We start from the raw sequence: 19,458 nt of genomic DNA on the forward strand, positions 1-19,458 counted from the left end.
CTTATTCCTAGTTTGGTTTTGCACACACACCCCTGCAAAAGGAAACATGGGGAAGCCCCTTTCTCCTTCTCCCTCCAATATACTTCTGCCACATTTATCACCAGGTGTCTAGTGCTCATGGAGCGTGAATCTCCTGTCACAACTAATTCCTGGGTCTCACACTCCAATATGTGTCCATATGTGTATGTGCGCATTTGTAAGGAGAGCTGCACAAGATATCTCTGCCGGTTTAACTCTTTGAGGTAAGGAAATGCCACGAACACTGTCCCCTCAGAAGGAACAGAAATCTAACTTTTCCCAGCTCACTGGACAGAGCTTAGAGTCTAATTCTGCAGCTAGGTTCTCTTCAGGGTTTTGCTTATGCGTGGTGAAGGAGAATTGAAATGTACCTTAATAAAACCTGAGCATGGCCAGGTTATACACCCATATTTTATAAGCCTAAACGTAGATAGTCTAGATTTAAAACGGAATCAAAGCAAGTCAAAGGCTAACTCTCCTTGATCAGAACTGCATTGGAATATCTTGATCTAGGTACAGTAGTAATATTAGACACAGACCTTGAACATAACCTCATGAGGCAGAAAATCACAAATTTTTGCCTGTGTGTGATGCCTTCACCAGAAATTGTACAGCTTCGTCTTCTAATCTAACAATTAAAAAAAACAGATTTCAAAAAACACAGTTTGTAGCAGGGATGTTTCCTTATATTCAAACTGGGCAATTGCAACTATAAACCATTAATACATGAATTAATAATATATAAATTAATAAAACAGCTATGTATAGCTTCTTGCAACCACATTCAAATTATTTTTTTGAAAACGCACCATATAGCATGGAAGTAGAGATTTTATCTATTAGCAAACTCCAAGAACAACAGAGCTTATATCTTCATCTCAAGATCATTAATCCTTGAGAAGCAGTAAGGTTCCCAGGGCATTCAAAACATCTGTTCTCTTTCTACAGAATCCTTGCATCTATTGGGGCATTTTGTTTCTTATGGTCTCAGATGAAAAAAAAAGCCTGTTCTTTTAGAAGTTGTTTTAAACAATTTAGTATTAGAAGTTGTTTATGACACATGGCTCTAGCTGTGAAAGTGAGGGAGGAAGCTGCCATTGCCACTCTAGGAAGATAAGACTATTTGCTGTCAAGCTAATTACAGGTAGTCCTTGATTTAGGATCACAGTTCAGTCCAGAATTTACACTGCTAAGCAAAGGGATTGTTAAGTGAATTGCACTTGATTTTACAAACTTGTTTGCCATGGTTATGTGAATCACTGTCGTTAAGTGAATGATGCTGTTGCTATACTATACTTCCACATCAGAAGCACCGAGGCACTTCTGTGGTGAATGGGTCAGCCAGTGAAATCACCATTTCTTAAGAGATGCCCAGTTAGGGGCTCCTTTCATGTCCCTGTAGTAGATGAAATGAAGTAGTACTCATTTATCTACTCGCTGTTGCCTGCTTTCAAACTGCAGGGTCGGCAGAAGCTGGAGCATGTGATGGGAGCTCACTCCATTTCAGGGCAGCAATCAGGTCTTGAATGCGAGGCTGCCGATCGTCAGCCCCAATGTCCTAACTTCTTGACCCATTGTGTTCCTAGGCTGTTGCTAAGTCAGTCTAGCTCAGGGGTGTCAAACTGCCAGCCTGCAGGCCAGATGCATTATCCAGAAGTCGTGCCCACCCCATTGCCGGCAATGGCAAAAAGGCTGTGATACGTTGCGCGACGTCATGTGATGTCACGAGTTTGACATGTCTGATCTAGCTTATTGACTGCTTGTCAGAAGCCAGTTGGCAAGGTCGTAAATGGCAATCACATGCACCGGGAAGCTGCAATTGTCCTAAATATATGCTGGTTAGCAAGCACCCAAATTTTGATCACATGACTGTGGAGATGCTGTGATGGTTGTACGTTTTTTAAGCGCCATTGTAACTTCAACCACTTGCTAAATGAGTGGTTGTAAATTGAGGACTACCTGTATATGGCTAGGTCATTGTTTTGTGGGTGTATGTGTTTTTTATAACAATGGTATGTCATGAGCTTTAACCCACGTGGGTCAAAATTGCTGTGGGATTTCTGGTGGTCTTCCATCCATGCACTAAGTAAGCTCAATCCTAGTTATCCTTTTTGAGATCAGCCACATTTTGCAATATACAGCTTTCCAGGAGATAAAAGGCAACTGCTGTACAGGTGGGATGGAACTGTAGGTAAAGAAGACTGAGAATGAGATGTAGGAATTGAGCTTTTCCTGCCTCTGTCACTTCTGAGATCCATGTTTCTTTTCACAGTGGTGAGCAGCTGTTTTTGTTAATCTGGAAGATGAGCAGTTTCCTCAAAAAGGGTTAATGACCCGCCACTGCTATAGAATCAAGTTAATGAAAAATTAGTGACTGCAAAATGACCCTGGCTGGGATTCCCCTGATCACACTGCGTGTGGCCTGTTTGCAAGGCAAATCACAGTTGGCATAATACTAATCTCTCCCTGCCCCGCTTCATTTTATCTAGATGTGTTAAAATCAAAAAATTTTATGGCCTACATTTCACTTCCTCAAATTGGTGTCCTCCATATGTTCATGACTGTGCAGTTCTCAGGCCTCTGGAGCTAAGCTGAGGTTACTATTTGAGCATTAAGTTTCATTAACTGGATTCGCATCGTATAAGTGCTAAAAATGTGATTGGTTAGTTTCTGGTGCGCGTATAGGTGGTCCTTGACTCACATTTGGTGACCGTTCAAAGTTACAGCAGCACTGAAAAGGTGACTTATGACCATTTTTACACTTACGACCTTCGTAGCATCCCCATGATCAAAATTTATATACTTCAGAACTGGTTCATATTTATGATAGTTGTAGGGTCCCGGGGTCATGCAATCCACTTTTTGCAATCCTAAAGCAAAATCGACGGGGAAGCCAGGTTCACTTAACAACCATGTGATTAACTTATCAACTGCGGTGATTCACTGAATACTTGTCGCAAGAAAGGTCCTAAAATGGGGCAAAACTCACCTAACAAATGTCTCACTTAACAACAGAAATTACAACAGTTGTAGTGGTAAGACTACCACTACTGAGGCAGCATGTTGAGCTAAAGAGAGCCAGTTTGGTGTGTTGGTGAAGGTGATGGCCTAGAAAGCAGGAGATGGTGAGTTATAGTTCCACCCGTAGGCATGAAAACCAGCCAGGTGACTTTGGGCCAGTATTCTCTCAGTCTAGTCTACCTCACAGGGTTGTTGTTGTGGGGAAAATAGGAGGAGGAAGGAGCATCAAGTATATTCACTGCCCTGAGTTTCTTATAAAGTAATAAGGGCGGGAGAAAAATCTAATAAATAAATAACCATATTATAGTTTACTCAGACACAACCACTGATGTCTACTTCCTTGTCCCAGGTAATAAAAAGGTAAAGGTTCCCCCGTACATGTGTGCTAGTCGTTTCCGACTCTAGGGGCCGGTGCTCATCTCCGTTTCAAAGCCAAAGAGCCAGCGCTTGTCCGAGGACGTCTCCGTGGTCAAGGTCAATGCAAATGCCAAGTCCTATTACCCTAACCTGTACATGGCTTATAATAACTCAGGGCCCCTTTTATCCAGATTCTTTCTGAGGGCTTCTTCTTTATATTTGAATGCATCTCCTGGATAGATTTAAAATACTGTCTAATGGGATTAAAACAAAGTTCACTTCAATGACAAGCAAAGGGAAGGTTGCATTGTAACCATCATGGCATACCAAATACCATCATTACTTTGATTATTTTATTTTTCATCTGTGCCCTCTCTATTTGGAGTGAAAGGAATCAAGTACCAGAGCTTGAGAATCTGCACAGCCCCAGATGGTAGCCAGGACTGATGAATGAGGCATGCTGAACTGAACAAAGACTTGGATGTACTATAATAATAATAATAATAAAGTTGGAAGGGACCTTGGAGGTCATCTAGTCCAACCCCCTGCTCAGGCAGGAAAGCCTATACCCTTTCAGACAAATAAGAAATACTTGTTGAAGGGAAGGGAAACCAGGATGTTCATCACCAACTTTAGCAAGTACTATATTCCAAACTAAGGTGGGTAATATGCCTGCCTGTTTTTGATACAGGCAATCTTCAGCTTACAACTTTTCATTTAGTGGCTGTTCAAAGTTACAACAGCACTGAAAAAAGTGACCTACCACCGTTTTTCACACTTAAGACCAACTGCAGCATCTCCAAGGTCACATGATCAAAATTCACATCTTTGGCAACTGGTTCGTATTTATGATGGTTGCACTGTCCCAGGGTCGTGTGATTATGACTTGCTGACGAGCAAAATCAATGGGGAAGCCAGATTCACTTAACAGCTGTGTTACTAACTTCACAACTACAGCAATTCACTTAACAGCTGTGGCAAGAAAGGTTGTAAAATGGGGCAAAATTCACTTAGTAACTGTCTTTCTTAGCAACAGCAATTGTGGTAGTACGTTGAGGACTGCCTGTATTGGAATCTGAGTTCTCTGTAGGGATGCAACTAGTGAGGAGAATAATTTTATTCACACTGATAGTATAAATAGACGCCATCACTCATTCCAGCAGTCCTTATACTATATGACAGGAACTTAAAGGACCAGAGAGAGTGAGAGATGTAGGGACTGACATGGCTTCCCAGAGGCATCTCCTGCAGAAAAAGCAGATGTCACTGTGTATTTTTGGACCCATTCAGCTTATCATTTTAAAGATGAAGTCTTTCCTGAGGTGAGTTCCACATTTGACAGCTACATGGTCACATGTTTCCAGCCCTCTGTGTAGATCAGGCCAGGAGATCAATGCCACAGGAAAACTAAGTCTACTTTTATTGAAATTGGTTGTAATAGCAGAATTTTGCATGTGTTGCACCTCCTCTCCATTCTTGTACTATAGTAAATCAGGGCAGTGTCTGAGCTGCTTCCAAACACGGGGGCAAACTTCCATCTGGTTATCAATGACAGACACAGATAAAGAACTTTTATTATACACATTAGAAAACTAGAACATTGCATTAATTGAGGCCCTTGTCATAACATCTTACAAGGTTTGAAATTCCTTAGTAGTAGTCGCTAAGCACCAAATCTGGGCTATAGGGGGGGTGATCAAAAACATCCCAACGGAACTGCTTCAAAAGTTCTTGGGTGCATCTAACGGTGTGCAGGCGAGCATTATCGTGTAGCAACACCACACCAGAAATGGTGCTATAGAAAATCCCACCAAATCTGAAGATGCCAAAGGAGTACTACCAGTGAAGTTCATGGAGCCTGGTTCGACCATCAATGCAGAAGTCTGCTGTGAAACGTTATGAAAGCTCAGACGAGCCATCCATAACAAGCGTTGGGGCATGCTGACCTCTGGTGTGGTGTTGGTTCACAATAATGCTCGCCCGCACACCGCTAGACGCACCCAAGAACTTTTGAAGCAGTTCCGTTGGGATGTTTTTGATCACTCCCCCAACCCCATAGCCCAGATTTGGCGCCGAGCGACTACTACTAAGGAGTGTCAAACCTTGTAAGAGGTTTTGACAAGTGCCTCAATTTGAATGGCGATTATGTCGCATGTTGTAGTTTTTTAAACAGGTATAATAAAAGTTCTGTATCTGCAAGTATCTGTCATTGATAACCAAACGGAAATTTATTTCCAGATTGCCCTCGTATTATGTTTCTCAGGGCTTAAAAAATGTTTCAGGCCCTTTTGGCTAGATAACAGTTCCTGCATATTTCCATCAAGGTTACCTTTCTTACTCTCTGTATAGCTAGAAAATATTCTTAGCAAGGCTGTTTTCTATTGCCTTCTTCCACGAGGTGGCTTCAGCTTCCCATTGTGGCCTAGACATGACACTTGGATTTTGTACTCCTCTCCTATCCAAGTACTAGCCCTATTACTACTGCTGCCTGCTGAGTCAAAGGTAGATCTACCCCTGGTAAATCTGGAATTATTCAGGGAAAAGACACAATGTCCTAAATCTCTGCTGCCCAGCTCTTTCCCAGGAATATTCTGCTTTGAGTCATTCCCAGTTAGAAATATGAGCTTGAAAAAGAGACAGGGAGGGTGGGAGGGAAAGTACAACACAGAATGCAGCAACAACTTGATATGTTTGTAGACCAGAACATGCCTTGAGTCTGAAGCAAGATTCAATCAGGAAAACTAATAGTGTTACCCTAGGACAGGGATAGGCAACCTCGGCTCTTTTATGACTCATGGACTTCAACTCCCAGAATTCCTGAGTCAGCATTCTGGGAGTTGAATTCCATGAGTCATAAAAGAGCCGAGGTTGCCTTCCCCTGCCCTAGCAGCTTCTAAGGCAGACATGTCAAACACAAGGCCCAGGGGCCGGATCCGGCCCATGAAGTGGTTTCATGTGGCCCGCGAAGCCATCCTGGAAACAGTGAGGGAACGGCCCCCACTGCCTTGGCCCTGGCCCAGAGACCCTCCTTCTGCCAGAGACCCTCAGATCTGTCCCACTCCTGCCCAGGCCCCCATAGGCACCCTTGATGCGAACGATGTAGAGCTGGCCACGCCCACCCAGTAGGCCATACGCACTCTAGCCATGCCCACCCAGTAGGCCACACCCACTCTGGCCACACCTACCCGGCCCCCTGAGGGCAACCGCAATGCTGATGCGGCCCTCAATGAAATTGAGTTTGACACCCCTGTTCTAAGGACACTGCATAAGGCATGGAAGAAGGAGTGTGGGATGGCGCCTCCTGGTGGTGGTGAGAAGGAGGTAAGCATAGGTACTGTATACTATTATTACCTTGAAAGAAGACGCTTTAGATACCAGTTACATCAAGAGTGATGACCTACCGTAGCTCACAAGCAACTGACCCCATCAATACCCTTGGGCTATGAGGCAGGCTACTAGGGTAACTCAACGAGGAGCTGCTGCCACTTACATGAGTTATGATGGATACTACTTAGTTATCTTGCCCTGTTCCCAAAAGCACAATGTAGTGTCCAAGGAGGTAACTTCACCCTAACAATTTGTAATTAGGACAAGACAGAGTGACTGGCTCCACACCTTACACTAAATTTGAATGTAGCTTGTTTGAATTTGGCTATGCAGGTTAGGGAAACATATGTATTTGTAAACAAGAGTTTATGGTTTAGGATGACGGATGAATGCAGCTGGCGACTGGTCCCAGGCTACAAAGAAGCCTGAAGGATAAGCTGGGATTTTCACCCTTCTTTTGATTTTAACATGCAGTCTACCACATTACTTTGGTTCTGAGGGATCCAGGGTCCTGATGATCCAATAAGCACTCACACAGCTAGTCCATTCCAGCTATAAAGTGCTGCTTCCCACTAGGGAGAATATAGGAAGCATTTCATTTTTCTTTAATGCAGAAGTTGTTCCAGAAAAGGGAATTGGGTGCTGTGAGACTATTAAAAGCTCAAAGGGTAAAGACCTCGACAACAGTCGAGGAATGATGGAAGATGATGGAACTTGCAGAGATGTCTAAACTAACTTATTCGCTTAGGGAAATATCTATATTCATGGTTGACTGGAAACCCCTTGTAGATTTTTTTTTGCATGAAACAGAAAAAAATATACTCACGATTTGTAGTCATGATGATTACAAAAAACCTGGATAATAGAAAAAAAAAGTGAGCCCTTTTTTGTAATCATAAATTAAAAGTTAGTACTGTAAATGTACTTGCTGCAGAAGAAATTGGACGTTTTTTTTCTATTTCTTTTTGTTCTCTCTGCATTTTTTAATCTTCATCCTTTGCTTCTTTTGCTCTCTTTAGTAGTATTCATTTTTGTGTTTCTTTTTGTAAAACTTTTAATACAATTTTTTTTTTTAAAAAAAAAAGAATGGGAACAACCATTGGTGCTGTTGGCTGACCAAAAGGAAGAGATATGGAACATGTGAATAGACACATTTGGGCTGGTGGAATTCCTTTCCTGCCAGCTCTGACAGGTCTGGGACAGCTGTCCCACTTGCATGCAGCCGGGGTCTTTTAAATCCATCTTGCGCTTGGGCTCCAGTAGTGTCTTGCTAGGAATCAGCATCACTTTGCATTAGCATTTGGCGCTGACTTCTTCCCCAGTGGAGCACCCCAGGCCAGCCTGACATCTCCATCACTCTGCCAGCATGACAAGCATTCTGAGCAGAAAGGAAAGGTGACAAACCCTTCGGGAGATCCAAATCGAGTTCATACAGGCTCTCCGTGCTCCTAGGAATCAACTTCCTCCCCTGAGAGCCCCTCAACAAAAGGAAAGCTGTGTGGCGGATGAACTCGAATTGGCCTTGTCTTCTGAGTATCCCTCTGCATCGCGAGGCCTCTGGCGGTCTTAGATGGCCAAGGAAAGGGGAGAGACGACCAGTGTTTGGAAACATCACACACAAACCACAGAAGTCAACAGATGGAGCAATTTTTAAGGCTCCCTGGGTAAACTTAAATAGACCACAAACTAACCCTTCCCTAATAAGCAGGCATATACATAGAATGAAGGCTACTGCTAAGTTTGTAAGCCGCCCTGAGTCTTCGGAGAAGGGCGGGATATAAATGGAATTAAAATAAAATAAAAAAATAAAATTCTAATCGAGAGACATGTGTGGTTAATCTATGGGTCAATAGATCAAGTAAATCTGGAAAATTGAGTTAATTGCATAAGCCATGGTTAGTTCCACCATGAGGAAACAGGATATACAGTATGAACATAGCCCATATGTAGCTGATTTATTTTTGAGATTATTACTGTTTAATCGTTTTGGATAAGACCAACATCTAGTCATGCCGCAATATACTTTCCATCAGAATATTTGAAAGGGTAGATCAAGATTCTGTGCTAAAAATGAATTTAAAGTTGGAATTATTTCTTTCAGCCAATTGGGCCAGGTCTTGTAATAATCTTGCCAAGTTTCTTTCAACACATTGGAGAGAGAGAAAATGACCTATCTTGAACTGATTATCAAAAATAGATGTCCTGCAAAGCAGGACATTACAGCTTAAAATGGAACAAGATCCTGTCAAAAAAGCCAATAGGAAAAAGAATCTTCTACTCACATATTCACTAAAGCAATTATCCACATCCCAGATAGCAAACTTAAATTACAAGGGACATATTTGCTCAGTATAACACATATGAACTACCTAACACAATATCCCAGTTGCAACTATGTGGGTGAAACTAAACAATCCTAAGAGAACATAAACAAGAACAACCCATAGCTAATGGTGCAAACACCTCTCCAATACAATCTAGGTTTTTTCCCCATTCCCTGGGCAGAAAAAGGAACTAGTAGCAATACTTTGAAATAATAAATACATCATCCCGCTGGTTCCCAAAGCAATGAAGTAACTAAGGTTATAGCTTCTTGAGTTATTACCCCCGGCATCCAACTACAATGAAAGGATGTGATCTTAACCCTAACTTTGAAGGCACTCCAAAGGAGATATATTTTGCCCTAGTTGCTGCCCCTCCCCCAGTTCAGCTGCATATAGGGACACACCTGCAAAACTGGATAGACATGCAAGCTGCAGTATCTTACTAGAAGGGCATGAGTTAGTCCATGTGATGTGCACACTTGAAAAGAAGGAAGACACACAGGCACGCAACATGAAACATTGCCCTTCAGTGCATGCCATATGCACATATTTGCCTGGTCTCAGCCTGATCTGCTCTTATGAACAAGGTGTGTGTGAATTGATGTGCAACTCTACCCAGAGCTCCGGGAAGCTACTCCTCCCTTGCCTATGCAGAACGCACGCTGCTTTAGACGTTGTTTAACTGGCACGTGCCAGCATTTCTGTATAAGCAGTGGAGAGTCCAATTAAAGGTACATTGTTCAGATTAATAGCTGTGCCAGGCTCCCACACTGCCTCCCTCTCTGGGTACAATAGAGAAGCGTGAGCAGAGGCTATTGAAGGGTATTCAAGCATGAAGAGCTTCATGAATTCTAGATGGCAGCTTGAGTGCTGCTGCTGCTGCCCATTTTAGGCATATGACTCACCCCAGCCACCACCACCCCCCCAAAAAAAAATTGTGCCCATGAAAGGTGCCACTTTCTGCTATAGAGCCTCAAGGCATTCAAGGCAGGGGAACAATTTTGCCAAGGAGAGTGGACTCAAGTCACTTGCTTCCAAGCAGAGACTCAGATGCTTTCTTTCAGGTGCCAGACTTAGAACCTCTGACTGATTGCAAGTGGTTGTGCACCTTTGAGTTGGATTCTTATAGACATTCATTGATTAAAAGTGCTGGTAGACTGCCCGTGAAATAATGGCTTGTGAATAAAATGTTTAAGCCATATAACTAAGTTGATAATAAAAAAAATTACAGGGAATGAAACAACCCCAGAATAAAACTAATAAAAAAAAATCTGCACTGACAGACAGACAGAAAATATACAGGAGAATAAGAGCAGGAAAACAACATAAGGCTAAAACATCTGGGAAAATAACTTAATTTAAAATAAAATAAACAAAAAGCTTGCCTGCGGTAAAATTCATTTATCCATAACTGCCTAGATCCTTTCTCATTTGCTAAGGGCATTTGCAGGATAGCTCTTCAGGGCTCAGTTGATAGATATCGGGGGAATTTGAGTTCTGGGTTATGAATGGGCACATAGACCAAACTGGATACAATTATTAAATATAGGTATTATGGAAAGCTTTTTACATTAATGTTTTCTAGACTGCAAATAGCAGTTGCTTGGGGAGGGGGCCGATAATGATCAAGAAGGCTAATGCAGCAAAGAGAAATATTTTAGCCTTTTCTTCTGCTTAAACCCAGATTGAAAATTGCATCTTGCTCTATTTTTGTTTTGAAAAAAAACAAACCCTATAGTTATCAAAATGAGGACCTTTGGCCTTCCACATCTAAGTAAGTTATAGCTCTAACCTCTCTTATTAGCTAGCTGGGATTTTTAGAAATTGTAATTCAGCAACATGCCTGGAATAGAAGATGTTCCGTCTGTACCCAAAACAAATCCAAAGAAGCAATTTTCTTTAGGGCAGCCGTAGGAGAGGAAAGTGTCAATACTCCTCCCTCCAAGTTGCAAGCCTGCTAATTATTACCCCTCCCCCTGTCCCAGAAGCTCCTATTTGCATTTTTAAAACATGCACATTAAATGCAAAGATGCACTTACATTTAAGTCTAGTTTGGCTCTTAATTATCCCTTTTCTCTCTGGTTCATATCTCTGCTCTTAATTATCCCTTTTCTCTCTGGTTTATATCCCTATTCAAATGCTGCCTCTAGTTTGTCCCTAGTTTGCTTGCTAGAGATAATTTTTGGTGGACCAAGCTACATTAAATGGCAAAGCATCTCTGGAAATACTGGTGTGTGTGCTCTTGCGTGTATGTGTGTGTGCACACACCTGTGTGCATCATTCTTTCTTTCCCTAACCTTGGCCCCAATAACATTTGGCCCTCTATTAGGTTTGGGAGGGAAATGTTGATTAATAAAAACATACACTACATTATTTTTCAGATTTGCAATTGTCTCTAAAAGTGTTTCTGTGAGAGAGGAGAGAGATCTGGGTTGTTAATAGTGAATGTGTGGACATACATGCAGAAACAGGTAGTCCTTGACTTACGACCACAATTCAGCCCAAAATTTCTGTTGCTAAGTGAAACATTTGTTAAGTGAATTTTACCCCATTTTACAACCTTTTTTGCCATAGTTGTTAAGTGAATCTCTGCAGTTGTTAAGGCAGTAACATGGCTAAGTGAATCTGGATTCCCCACTTACTTTGTTTGTCAAAAGGTTGCAGAGGCTGATCACATGACCCCCAAGGCACTGCAAACGTCATAATTAGGAATCAGTTGCTGAGCATCTGTATTTTGATCATGTGGCCACAGGGATGCTGCAATGAGCCTTGGTGGAGCAGTGGGCTAATGCCTCCTTAAGTAACACCAGCTGCCTGCAATTAGTGCAGGTTCGAGTCCCACCAGGCTCAAGGTTGACTCAGCCTTCCATCCTTCCGAGGTAGGTAAAATGAGGACCCAGATTGTTGGGGGCAATAAGCTGACTTTGTAATTATGCCGCTTGGGGGGGGCGAAAGCATAAGCAGGCATATACATAGAATGAAGGCTATTGCTAAGCACATTGATTTGTGCTTTAGATTGTAAGCTGCCCTGACTCTTCGGAGAAGGGCGGGATATAAATGGGATTTTTTTAAAAAATGGACGTAAATGTGAAAAATGGTCATAAGTCACTTTTTTCAGTGCTGTTGTAATTTTGAATGGTCACTAAACAACTGTTGTAAGTTGAGGACTACCTGTATATGCAAAATGCGTATAGCCGGCCTTTCATTTTCCACCTCCACTTCAAATACCTATATTAGGGTATTAAACATTGCTGAGAACTATTCTTTACTGAGTAGAAGTAGAGACACTGTGAGATTAACATTCAGTCAGGTATTCTTAGCAAAATATTACCATCAGGTTACTAACACCACATCAAAAGCTGAGGCAGGATAGGATGTCGCAGTGCAAAAATGGAATCCGGTGAACAATCAGCAAACAAGGAAGAGCCTTTAGCAATGCATAATGATTTGTCCTAGTGAGATGAAGGAATACAAATGTACAAAGCTTCCCATTTCCATCTGTGGAGTGCTGGAGGCTCCGGGTTCAAATCGAAAGCAAGTACTGTAGACAGAGGTATTTCATCATAAAGGGTAATGAACAAAATCAACCTGTCCAGGCAGTGGTGGGATTCAGCTGGTTCACACCACTTTGGCAGAACTGGTAGCTAATTTTTTGTTGTCCAGGCCCAGAATGGACTTCCAGAAGCGGCATCCACACACAGAACCAGTTGTTCCCATATCTGAATCCCACCACTGTATCCATGTTGAAAATAGTAACTTGTTAAGACCTCTTTAACAATTCTTTTAATCAAAAGTTAAATACTTAAGCTGTTATGGGCCGATCTATATGTTTGCAGAAAAATATTTTAATATGTGTAACCGTCTTCTGACTGGGCATACCATAAATGAGATCCACTATTTAGAATTGCAGACTTTTGCCCCTTTTGCCCCTTTTATTGCTACTTCAGTGCTTTTAATTGCAGCTTGAGCTGATTGGTCTCTGGGTTCTGGATTTTCTAGCCAGATCTTGCTGATTTCTGCTGTTAGAGACCCAACAGAAGTAGGAAAGTTAATGTCTGTGTGTGTGTGTGTGTGTGTGTGTGTGTGTGTGTGTGTGTTTGTCTGTGTGTTTATGGTCAGCTGGGATATCTAGGTTTGATTTGTCCTTTTAAAAAAAATACATTACATATTGATTTATACCCTGTTCTTGCCAGCACTCGGGGGGCTAACAAAATTTGAAAACAAAATAGAATATAAAAAGCTAAAAATAGAGATTAAAACTACAGTAAACTAAATGCTAATATTTATTGTCTTACAATTAAAAGCTGATGAGAGGAATGCATCTTTGCAAGTTTCCTAAACATCAAGCAGATGGGAGTCAAATACAACTCCAGAGGACTGTATTTCCTATAGGAAAAAGCTCTCTCTAAGGTACCAGAACAGAAGATTCTACCCATGGAAGCTGTTATGTACTGGGCTTTTGGAATATCACCACGTGCTTTGCTGAAGAACTAACGGTTCTCCAGCAACTCAGACAGGACGTCTCCAGTCCTGCTATTGGTCAACTTTGGGCGGCAAGTATAGCTTCAATCCAATTGGTTAATACCATAGGGACTGGCTATATATTGAGGCAGGGTGACTCCAATCTCTCAGTACAGTTTCTGCTTAAATAAACCCTAACTCCTCTGCGTGTTCTCATTCCTGCTCATCAGAGCCCACGACATAATAGTGGCGACGAGGATGGGATCCTGCTTCTCCGCCTGAGGGCTGAAGTCACGAGGGGACGGCATTACTCACTGGAGGGAAGAGGCACCTCCCCCCCCTCTCTACCCGGCTAGTAAACTACGCTAGCGGCCGCATGCTCAGAGGAAGCGTTCCCTGAGACTAGAAGCAGGATCCAACAGCAGAGCAGGAATTGAGGAAAAATGCCAAAAGTAGGCAAACTCAGAGAATTCGACATTAAACATCCAGAAGATTGTCCGTCTTACCTCTCACAGGTAGAAAATTACCTACGAGCTAACCAGATAGCAAAGGAAGGCCTAAAAGCTGCAATGTTGCTGTGTGTATGTGGGCCAGCGACTTTCGATTTAGCTGAGAACCGCTTCACGCCAACACCCATCGAAGCAGTATCTTTTGCTGACCTGAAGAAGAAGCTGACCGGGCATTTCCAGCCAAAAATGTCGGAGATGGCCTGGCGGTTTAAATTTGACCAACGAGTGCAGCTTCCCGGTGAAATGGCGGAAATGGCAAAGATTTCAGCGTATTTGAAAGACCAGTCGCAACAGAGATATATTGTGGAGTGGCGAAGATGGATTGATTACATCCAGAATAAATATGGGACTAAAAAGTTTCACCTAGCATTTGAATAAGTATTGGATTTATGTGATATCTAAACTGCTTGTAGTTATTTTATTAAGAGTTAAAGTGCGATAGAATTTAATATTTTATTGTCGTTTGCATATTGTAGATTATGTTTGTTTGTATTTTTATACCTTGTATTTAGCTCTGGGAAGTCGGGGGGAGGGGGAGGGGAGGGAAGAGTTGGGGAGGTTTGGGGAGAGGGGAGGGGGTTGGGAGGGGTTTGTTTTTTAAAAAATGTACTGTAAAACTTTTCAATTAAAAAAAAAAGCTGACCGGGCATTTCCAGCCAAAAATGTCAGAGATGGCCTGGCGGTTTAAATTTGACCAACGAGTGCAGCTTCCCGGTGAGACAGCATCTGAGTTTATCACGGGCCTAAGACGTCTCTGCAAATTTTCAAATTTAGAGGAGCGTTTGAGAGACCGACTCATCTGCGGACTAAGAGACAGAACCTTGCAGCAGAAACTATTTGCCAGACCAAACCTCACGTTTGCTAAAGCACAAGACGAGATCATGGCTGACGAAGCAGCCAGAGGTGCAGTACAAACCGTACAGCCTACCAAAACCACAAAGACAGAAGTTTCCGTCCACCACGAGGTCGTCATTTGTGGCAGAGAATCGTCAGAAGAAGAGGAACCCGAAATCAACAAGCTCCAGAGACAGTCAAGCGTGCAAAACCAATTACAAGGCATTTCTCTTACTGAGATATAAAGGGTGCGGAGGCAACCACTCCCACGCAAACTGCAGATTCCGTTTGGCCACGTGCAGAGCTGGCGGTAGGACCAGGAACATTGCGGTGGTATGCAGAGCTCGCCAGAGAGACAGGCCACCCAAGCACCAGTCGGAGGAACCGACTAGGAAAGGTACTGGGGCCCTTGGTCCAGTCAGTGTGGGTTTCTTCAGGAGCCGGAGAAGCGTTTGTTGCACCGGGGCTCATCGTCCCCTTAAGCCTAAACTTAAGCTCTCAGTAGAGCTACAAGGAATTCCATGCAAAATAGAATTGGACTCCGGCTCGGCGGTCTCAATTATTTCACAGGACACATTCAACCTTGTTTGCAGACGCAGCAACCAGTGGGCTACATTAAGACCGTCAGACATTATTTTAACAGATTTTCAGAATGCTCGGGTTAAGGGTGAAGCCACTTTCTTGGTGAAATTTAAAGGGTTTTTGGGGCACCTGGATGTCATAGTAGTAGAGGGCCATAGAACAAGTCTTATAGGACTTGATTGGTTTGAGGCTTTGGGCATTCAAATAACAGGCATTAACCGGACACAGACAGCAGATCTCAAGGCTGTTTGTGAGAAATTTGCGGATGTGTTCGAGTCAAAACTAGGAACTTATACTGGGCCACCCATCTCTTTTAAGTTAGATCCTAACATTGTTCCGATAAGAGTCAAACCTCGCAGAGTTCCTTTCACCTTAAAACATAAAATCGATATTGAAATCGATAAGTTAGTACAGCAAGGTGTATTGCAACTTGTTGATGGGGGGGAGTGGGAAACTCCTATTGTCACCCCACTAAAGCCCAACGGAGAGATTCGCATTTGCACAGACTACAAATGCACGAAAAATAGAGCCTTAATACAACATGCATACCCGGTCCCGATAGTCAGCCATATTTTAGCCTCTTTGCAAGGGGGAACCATTTTTGCTAAACTTGATTTAGCGCAGGCGTATCAGCAGCTGCCAGTAGACGAGGCCACAGCCACGGCCCAAACTATAGTGACTCATAGAGGAGCATTCAAAGTCAAACGCTTGCAGTTTGGGGTTACCGTTGCACCGGGCATTTTCCAAGGAATTATGGAGCGCACACTTAAAGGAATTCAGGGTGTCTGTCCTTATTTTGATGATGTTCTCATTGCCGGGGAATCCCCAGAAGTATTGGCCAACAGGCTCAGGGCTGTGTTACAAAGGCTACGCATTGTGGGCCTCAAGTTAAAAAAAAACCAAATGTAGTATTGGGGTTTCTTCAACAGAATTCTTAGGTTTCCGTATTGATGCTAGTGGGATTCACCCCACTGAGTCAAAGGTTAAGGCCATCAAAATGGCTCCTAGGCCACAATCAAAGGCAGAACTGCAAGCATTTTTGGGCCTCCTGAATTTTTATCACACATTTCTACTTCATAAGGCTGCAATAGTTGAGCCCCTCCACAGGTTACTTGATAAAAAAGCCCCTTGGAAGTGGACTGAATTACATGAAAAAAGTTTCCAGGATCTAAAGGCCTTCCTTTCAGAAAAGTCCACTGTAACTCATTACATTGAGTCTAAACCTGTTTGCCTTGCATGTGATGCAACTCCCTATGGGGTGGGGGCAGTCTTAAGCCACATTGAGAAGAATGGGGAACAAGTTCCTATTGCATTCTATTCTAGAACCTTATCTGCTGCTGAGCGTAATTATGCACAGATTGATAAAGAAGCCTTAGCCATAGTGACTGGAGCCAAAAAATTTCATGCTTATTTAAATGGCAGGGATTTCACTGTCTTCACTGATCACAAACCCCTTTTGGGCTTATTCACCACTGATAAGCAAACTCCCCACATACTGTCTCCAAGAATGCTGAGATGGTCTATATTTTTGGCTGCTTACAGATTTAAGTTAGTTCACAAACCTGGGAAGGAAATGGGCCATGCAGATGGCCTCAGTAGATTACCACTGCCACTAATGGATCCTGATCCAGCCCCTGCTACTAAAATATTGTCTATTCAGGATTTACCTGAGTTTCCCCTCCATGCTGGGGATATTGATGCTGAGACTGCTACAGATAAACTTCTGAGCAGAGTATTGTCATGGGTACACACGGGCTGGTCGGAAAAAAGTCCAGGCCCTGAGTTCCAAAGTTATTTTGTCAGGAGACATGAATTGTCTCCCCATAAGGGTTGCATATTATGGGGCAATAGAGTTATTATTCCCACAACTTTGAGGGACAGAGTCTTACATTCCTTACATGAAGGCCATCCAGGCATTGTACAGATGAAAGCGTTGGCTAGAAGCTACCTGTGGTGGCCTGGCCTGGATAAGGCTGTGGAGGATCAAGTCCATGGTTGCTATACCTGTCAGAGGTCTAGGCCTGAAATGCCTCAGGCCCCAGTTCATAGGTGGGAGGAAACTGCTACTGCTATGAAGGCTACTGCTAAGCTTGTAAGCCGCCCTGAGTCTTCGGAGAAGGGCGGGATATAAATGGAATTTAAATAAATAAATAAAAAAAATAAAAAATAAACACATACCCCCTGGTCCAGGGTTCATATAGACTATGCTGGGCCTTTTCAAGGACAGCTTTTTATGGTAGTAGTGGATAGCCACTCAAAATGGCTGGAAGTAGTTCCAGTCCCTAATATGACTACTGCTAGGACCATCCAGGTGCTGAGAAAACTCTTTGCAACACATGGGTTGCCTGATGTTTTGGTTTCTGATAATGGGGCTCAATTCACTGCTGCTGAGTTTCAGGCTTTTCTCAGAGCTAACCTCATCAGACATGCTATGTCTGCACCATTTCACCCCTCTACGAATGGACAAGCCGAACGCATGGTGAGGACAACAAAGGGGGCACTCAAGCGCATCATCACAGGTGACTGGCATCATAGACTGGCAGATTTCTTGCTCTGTTAACACACTACACCCTGCACAGCTACAGGAAAAAGTCCTGCTGAACTTTGTTGGGGTCGGCGATTGATTACTAAACTGGACAGGTTGCATCCAGACAGAGTGGCATTCGAAGCCTCTAAACCAAAACCCCCGAGGGGGCTGCAAACAGGTGATTGGGTTTGGGCCAGAAATTATGGGCCTGGAAACCTGTGGGTTCCTGGTCAGGTGGTCAAAGAATCCAGACCCCTATCTTACAAAGTGGGGTTGGAGGGAGGGTGACTGGTCAGAAGACATATTGACCAACTTAGAAAAAGAGTCCCAGAGCAGTCACTAAGTGAGGACTATGGCACAAGTCCCTCCCGAGGTCCTCAAGCTGGCATCCAGGCCAGCTCACACCAGTACCACCAGGGTTTTCCTTCCTCAGTGGAACTAGTTATACGGCAGAGCCCTTCTGATTCCCCAGGTGAATACAACGCAGGTCTTTCAGGTAGCTGAAACTCCATAGCAGTAGCTTCAACAGTGCCAATCCTCCCTATTCTCTTAACGTGACCATGTAGGTGTCCTTCATAGCTTTATCTGCAGACTCAAGAACAATCTGGTCATTGCTGCAGTGTTCTTCTCTTTTAATCAACAGACAATTAGTGGAGGACTGCTTTCAATGGCAAGGACCTTTTATTTTATTTTATTTTATTTTAATTCCATTTATATCCCGCCCTTCTCCGAAGACTCAGGGCAGTTTACAAGCTTAGCAGTAGCCTTCATTATATGTATATGCCTGCTTATTAGGGCTTTCACACACACCCCAAGCGGCATTATTACAAAGTCAGCTTAATTGCCCCCAACAATCTGGGTCCTCATTTTACCTACCTCGGAAGGATGGAAGGCTGAGTCAACCTTGAGCCTGGTGGGATGTGAACCTGCACTAATTGCAGGCAGCTGGTGTTACTTAAGGAGGCATTAGCCCACTGCTCCACCAATTGTATGACAATTTGCCACTATCTACAGAAATTGGGGGTGCATTGTAACTGCTCATTGAGACGTTGTTTATCTCTTGAAGTATATTGCATAGACATATCGTTCTTTAATTTTCTTGTAGTCCACTCTACTAGGCACGTATGAGAAGGTCGCGTAAGGATTCCTAACTACCTTAGCTTTACAAAACATCACATTTATTATTGTTTAATATTATTTTAGTTGGCCCTTGACAATTGTCAAGGGTATTATAGTCTGATCTTAGGAGGGAGAGGTGTTATGTACTGGGCTTTTGGAATATCACCACGTGTTTTGCTGGAGAACTAATGGTTCTCCAGCAACTCAGACAGGATGTCTCCAGTCCTGCTATTGGTCAACTTTGGGCAGCAAGTATAGCTTCAATCCGATTGGTTAATACCATAGGGACTGGCTATATATTGAGGCAGGGTGACTCCAATCTCTCAGTACAGTTTCTGCTTAAATAAAGTATGTGTTTGTCTGTACTCCTCTGCGTGTT

Source organism: Vipera berus, assembly GCF_964194415.1.
Source record: "Vipera berus genome assembly, chromosome: 1".
Taxonomy (NCBI): domain Eukaryota; kingdom Metazoa; phylum Chordata; class Lepidosauria; order Squamata; family Viperidae; genus Vipera; species Vipera berus.